Source organism: Oryza glaberrima, chromosome 11, assembly GCF_000147395.1.
Source record: "Oryza glaberrima chromosome 11, OglaRS2, whole genome shotgun sequence".
NCBI lineage: Eukaryota > Viridiplantae > Streptophyta > Magnoliopsida > Poales > Poaceae > Oryza > Oryza glaberrima.
In genome coordinates this window covers 11,088,991-11,096,338 of record NC_068336.1, presented here as the reverse complement: position 1 = coordinate 11,096,338, position 7,348 = coordinate 11,088,991, and the positions used below count along the sequence as shown (strand labels likewise).

Below are 7,348 nucleotides of genomic sequence, written 5' to 3'. Positions count from 1 at the left end.
TACAGTGGGTGAAGCAAAAAAAAAATAGTAATTAGTGTGTGGGAGCATAAAGCCACAAATCCACTTACATGGATACTAAAGTTTGAAACCACAAAAGAATGTTTACTTTTTTTCATGTATTATTATGAGTCAATTGCAATATATGGTTATTTTTTGGTACTTGATATTGATAAACACATATTTTTCATATTGTAAAGAGTAGCCATAGTACAAGAAATATTTTTCGCTAGCTCTCAGATCAACCTCACTGCAATCCAATTGTATAATTGCTCACTAAAAAAATCAGAAGGAAATGGTAAATGAATGGAAAGAAAAAAAAGGTGGTGTATCGTAGAATAACTTGCACTCTAAATAATAGAAGAAATCATAAAAAGTGATGTGCTTACGTGTCCTAGGACAAATGAGAAATTGATTAGGGAAAAACAGCCGGATATAAACACGATTCATTCTATCGGTGATTACATGTTTTTTTAAAAAGATTTTTTTTGTCGGTAAATAATTCATTTGTTGGTTATTACATGCTTTTAAGTAATAAAATTGATTTTTTATCCGATTCCTGGTAGGCAAGGCATGAGTCCAAACTTTATTCCTGCTCTGTGCTACAGTGTCGTGCAGTACTATGTTGGGTTGATGCTCCTCTGCTCTGTGGGCTCGCTGGTGGGTTGCGGCTTCTTTTTTCTGGGCTGGCCTGCTGTTGCTTTGGATGGGCTGCGATTGCCACTAATCAACGAATCCGGGCTGCTTTGGATGGGCTGCTCCACAAATAAGGCTTTCTCTTTTTTTTTTCTTTTCTCTTTTATTTGCAGGCGTAAGAGATCTCGCGGTCACGCTTTTAGATTGTGGATTAGCGATAAAATTTCATGTGGGACCACGTTTAATGACGGACGAAAAGATTAACCGGAAACATTACTTATTTTTTAATTAGGTAGGTATATAGATATAGATATAGACTAGAAAAAATGCCCGTGCGTTGCAACGGAGTAAAAACGTTTTCTTTATCCTATACATTTTACTCCCTTGGTTTTGGACCGAATGCTTCCTTGGTTTTGGATCCAACGCTCATTCCTTCCTTTCCAGCTTCAGTCCTAGCCCTGTCCGCTACCTCCTCTGCTCGGCCTACCTCTCTTCGGCTTAGCCCACAAGTGAACCTGTAGGCCTAGCTCGAACAATCTCGTGCCTGTACCATAACAGAGCCGATCCTCCCATTAAATCCGGTCCAATCTTTCTCGATCTCCAAAATTTAATCCGGTCGAGCTTCCATAGTCCAGTGTCCGTACGATGATGGAGCCGATCCTCTCCATCAAATCCGGTCGAATCTTTCTTAATCTCCAAATTGTTGAGGGATTTTGATCTACTCGATCTCCATCTTCCTTTTTAATCAAAATCTCCAAAATTGTCAAGGGAAAATGACAAATCCGGTCGAATCTTTCTTGATCTCCAAAATTGTTGAGGGATTTTGATCCACTCGATCTCCCTCTTCCTTTTTAATCAAAATCCCCAAAATTGTTAAGGGAAAATGATGAGAGAGTAGTCGGGAATCTTCTTGATCTCCAAAATTTAATCCAGTCGAGCTTTCTTGATCTCCAAAATTGTTGAGGGATTTGATCCACTCGATCTCCCTCTTCCTTTTTAATCAAAATCCCCAAAATTGTTAAGGGAAAATGATGAGAGAGTAGTCGGGTATCTTCTTGATCTCCAAAATTTAATCCGTTTGAGCTCGCATAGTCTCGTGTCTGTATGATGATGGAGCCGATCCTCTCCATCAAATCTGGTTGAATCTTTCTTGATCTCCAAAATTTAGAGGGATTTTGATCCCCTCGATCTCCTTTTTCCATTTTTTTATCGAAATCCCTAAAATTGTTGAGAGAAAAATAATGAGAGAGTAGTGGGGAATCGGTTTTTGCAATCAATTGGAGAAGAAAACACACATGGGAAAGCAAATCAACGTGACCGCGGTGCAGGGTTCGGCACACGAGAAAAACTACCGCGGTGCAAGAAAAACTGCAAAAAAAAAAAGCGACAAAAGAAAAAAAAACGGCGAAAAGAAAATAAATCGGAAAAAAACGAAAAAGAAGGGAAACGGAAAAAAAAAAAGGAGGAAACGGAAACGGAAAAAAAAGGAACGGACAGCGAAAAGAAAATAAAACGGAAAAAAATAAAAAAAAAAGAAGTAGAAGAAAGAAACGGACGAAACTTTTACCGGAATCCTTATGAATTTTTTAATTTTTTATATATATATATATATATATATATATATATATATATATATATATATATATATATATATATATATATATATAAGCATGGACGTTTACGTGAAACTGCATGCGGCCGTATTGCATGGATTGGTCTACGTATATATATACGGGTAGCTGGCCGGCGGCAAACCATCTGCAACTCGGTCGCTACGTGTAGCAATACACACACATGGGCCGATGGGCTCTGATTACATGGGCCAGCTGTATATGTGACCGTATACTCCGGCAAGCGGGCTAGGTGGACGCGTATACACGTATGCAGGCCTCCATCGATATCGATCAACAGCAAAACTAACAACCAAGAGATCATGTTCTTATCTCTATCGATGGAAACAACCAGATAAGCTTTATCTCCAGAGATATCGGGGCTGGTTGTTGGCAACGACGCCGCGCGCTACTCGCGGCCACCACCGACCCATTGTGCCTATAAAAGGCACAGCTCCTCAGCTATGACGCGGGGGGGAGGGGGGTTCAATAGAGATGGAGGGGAGCATCGGAAACACCGTCCGCTGGAGATTGTGTCGCTCCCTCTCGTCGAAGACGCGCCGCGACGTCCCTGCCTCGCCGGTCACGAGACCTCTACCTCGCGACGTCTCTACCCGGCGACGTGATGCTGTCGAGACACTGGACGTCGTCGCTTTGCCAGTCGCAGTCTCTTCGCGACATCATCGATGCTCGCTTGCTCTCGCGGACTTGGCCATTTTCCTCACGCTCGTCGTCAAGCCGCTCGAGGAGATCGCCGGTCGGAGCGCCGCTACCCGGAGCCCGCACACTGTCGTCGTGCCGTTCGGCTACTACGCCTCTGGTTCATCGCGCCGGACTTGTGATGCCATCTGTCCGCGATGTCTATTCTTTACCGAGCCGCTGTGAGACACTGACTTGTCATGCCCTCTGTCCGTGATGACTATTCTTCACCGAGTCGCCGAGGCGCTACCAAGCAGCGCTCATCTTCGTCGACTAATCATCATCAGCCGCCCGCCGGAGAAGGCCATCGTGATGCTACCCAGCCAGAGCGTGCCGAAGATCACCAGAGTCGCCGAAGATCGCATCTACCTAGTGCTACACTGCTACGACGTCGCCAAGACGTCGGGTGTCCTTACTTTGCTGGTCGCAACCTATGCATTGCGACACCATCAACATCTACTCAACCTATGCAATACCGGAGTGCCACTGCTAGGTGCCCACACGCTGTCGTCAAGTCCACCGGCCCATGATGCCTTCACTTCGTCACGCCGGAGCGCCATGGTTTGGTGCCCGCACGCCGTCTTGCCGGAGCGTGCCATGGATTGTCGGAGCATCCGCGGATCGACATCGCCGAGCTGCTCTCGCCTATAACACTTGAGAGCTCGTTATAATTATCAAGCAACCGAGGCACTGCCGCGTAGTGCTCATTCTTGCCGGTCAAACACTATCACACTGCCGGCCGGAGCACATCGTCATCATATCGTCAAGCCGTCATGCAGTTTATCCACGATGTCTTTCTCTCCGCCGCGCAAAGGCTACGAGATGCCATCCGGCCGCGATGCCCTTCACCTCGTCAAGTCAGAGTCGTCGTGCTGTCCATCCGTGATGCTTCCACTTCATCACGCCAAAATGAGATGCCGCCCTCGTGATGCTCTCCCTCTTCGTGGAGATTAATGCTGTCGCTCGTCCGCATATCGGAGCGTCACTCGTCTACGTCAACATGAAGAAAGAATGGTGTCGTCTGTGATGCCAGGGAACCGTTCATGCTGAATCTACTCCAACAAATGCCCTCAGCCATTCCGCCGATGAGGCATTTACTTCTTCCAAGATCGTTGTTGCTACCGGTACCCTCATAGAGCCCCTTTTACAGGCTCGTCATCATATCAACTGGATCAATAGTAGATCCATCATCCGAAGCAGGTGCCAGAGCCACCTTCATCTGGCTGCTGTCTACACCGACTTATTCATCAACATCTTCATTACAAGTCCCTGTTGTATAAGGGGCATGACGGGTTAGGAGGTGCCCAACCATGTTTAATCCGGCTGCCGTCTACACCAACTGTCTTCGTCAACTCTTCATTCGTTTGATCCCCATCTAGCCAGGAGGAGCCCAGCCACGTATATTCGGCTGCTATGTACACCAACTGACTTCACCAACTCCTTCCTTTCAATACCATTCCGACGCTACTGCTGTGACGTCTCAACCGTTCAAGCTACGCGAGATCCATGCATGTTGAAGATCAACACATGTACACCACCACGTTGCTCAAGACTGATGAGGCGGAGCGGCGAGGGCGGGCGGAGCCTATATGAAGGCTACGTCACCAACACCGGCGCACGGACCGACGAGGCCGTGGATGCGTTGCCGGCGCCCACACATATATATTCACCATCTTCACCAACATTCATCATGCTTGGAGAACACGGAGCGAAGACGACGAGACAACCACATGCAGCTTAATCGGAGGTTCTCCTGCAGGTTTAGATCTGCGGAGGTAATTAACTGGGAGTCTTCCGAGACCCCAGGAATCAGAAGACCACATCGCTGATGTCAAGATCTATCCAACGACAGGCAATGGCGCACGTATTTTATATTATACATGGAAATTGTATCTTGTTAATTCAATTAATATTAATAAAGATCATGTGTTTATGTGTCTCTTTTGTGTTTATTTTATATTGTGTATCTAGGTACACTGGCACGCCCGCACTTATTTTCTTTCTAAACATATAGGGAAATATTCGTATTTTTCTATCCTAAACACCTTGCTGTTCACTAGTGTTATATTCCTTGCACCATCGTTGTTACCACTACTATCTAGGATACGAGTAGACCAGCAACTAAGGGCAAGTGACTTGGGATTTTTATTCAACATTATTATCTGTCATTGGATTGTGTACCACTCACATATATTTGGCCTTCCTAGCTCCACATATTACATCTGAACAGCACAGGTTCTTGATCCCTACAATCGCTGACTACGCCTTCTAGGTATCCTTTGCTTTGCTGGTAAGAACCTTATAAGGGCTTGGTAAGGTGCTCCATATTGCTGAGAGTTGTTGAGAGGCACCACTACACCTGCGTTGTAGATTATTAGGGATAACCTTCACCGTTTGTTGCTATTTTGGTGTTTCAATGGTAGGTGACGATGATGAGAGGACTCCCCAGAATTTTGTAAGAGATTGGTAAGATGCTTCCACTACAATCTATGTCCTGTAGTTAATAGGAACAATATTGTACTGTTGTTCTCTCTTTTCTACTGACAATGGTAGATTACATCTCTTATAGACATGAGATAAAGTTGGATAGGAGACAAACCATAGCTGCTACCTCACCTTCCACAGATGCACGTGATGACAGTACTTTGGTGCAACAAGTGCTAAGTTCTCAAATGGAGAAAGCGGAGCAATGGCAGTAACACGAATTATTTGTAACAAAATTTGTGGTTAAGGATAGAACATGTCGTACTATAATCAATAGTGAGAGTTGCAATAACTTTGTGAGTTCAGATTTGGTTGAGAAACTTGAGTTGCCTACACAACCGCATCCTCATCCATAGTACATCAAATGGTTCAACTCTTGTGGTAAGTTCAAGGTAAATAGTGATGTGCTCGAGGGTGTCCCGATCTTTCGATCAGAGGGATAAGTCGATTGGATGGAGTGACGTTGGCGATCCGACTACAACTATCCAGGGATGTTGCGCCTTAGCAATCGTTACACTAACTCCAGAGGCGGTTGTGAATCTCGACGGATGCATGATCAGCCCAACCACGAGGGTATTTGTTCCTGCAAGCAATCGAGAACCAGCAAGAACAAGATGAACAAGCAACTAAATTTGCGAATCAAAGATGTTGGATTGAATCAACAGAAGTAACAAGTGGGGTTCAGTAACAAGCAATCCAACGATCTAATCGATCACGGGATCAACTCGGCAAAGTAGCGACGCTATACTTTGATCTAAACAAAACCCCATTATTCTTGGCAGTGGAGAAAGCTATAAGAAGATGAAGAGGACGACCACAGGGGTGCTGGGGTCATTCTCTCACCCTAGGACGCGTCCCTAATGGACCCAACTTGATACACGGCCCATTGGGCCCAAAGAGGTGACGCAACACCGTGGACAGAAAAGGACTTGGTAGTAAAATGAAGATTGCGGCCGCTCCAGAACTGATATGGACATGAGGCTGGATCCATTTGAAAGTAGACTTGACAAGCTTTCCATGAAGTACTTGCACGCTCAAATCGGAGTTCGCATGAAGTCGTGGCGGCCGTCAGAAGTTGGTGTTGTGTTGCAGTCCGAATCCATCCCACGCGAATCCTCTCCCCGTTTGATCCTTTCCATTATTCCTGAGTAAAACAAGAGTGCACGTGTCTCTGGGGTATAAATAAGAATCATATAAATTTAAGAATGAACGCACCTGATAGTTGAGTTGACGTGCACAAGCGCGGGTAATAGGACCATGAAGTTGTACTTGTGGAGGCGTGGATGTATCGTTGGTGTTGATGTCCTCATCAAATAGAATTGTGAAAGTAAACTTTTCGATTGAAACTTACCATGATACTGCAAATTTTGATCTTGTCCCTATGCAAGCATGTTCTTTGTTGTTTGGTCAACCATGGGTATATGATAATAATGGTTTGCATAATGATATTGCTAATACATACATATTTAGACATAATGGTCGAAAAATGAAATTGGTACCAATGAGTTTTGCTGAAATTTTCGAAGATAATCTTGAAAGGATGAAGAATGGAATTAATCGATGAAATTTTCAAAGATAGTCGTGAAAGGAAGAAGATTAGAATCGATGAGATTTTCAGAGATATCAGGAATAATACTAATATTGCGATACCTTCAACTAAGTCTGAGATATTACAAAATACCTACTGCTTTGGATACTAATATTTTGCAGGCATCTGAGAACAACCAAGGTAATGAGGAAGAGAAGAAAGACGAAGAGGAAAAAGACCTATCTATAGCTCCATGCATGTTTGAAGAATGTTCAATTGACCAAGCGCCTATATAATTTCTGAAGATGAGAAAAAAGGTAATGGTTACGGTGCTACAACTACTCAAGATATACATAGTTATGATGTGCCAACTATGTCCATTACTTGTGCTACA

At 44.3% G+C, this 7,348-nt stretch overlaps 1 pseudogene; it reads right to left on the bottom strand.

The window, feature by feature from the left end:
• Positions 1-6,096: 6,096 nt before the first annotated feature.
• Positions 6,097-6,615, bottom strand: LOC127755223 (uncharacterized; annotated as a pseudogene).
• Between the last annotated feature and the right edge of the window lie 733 nt (positions 6,616-7,348).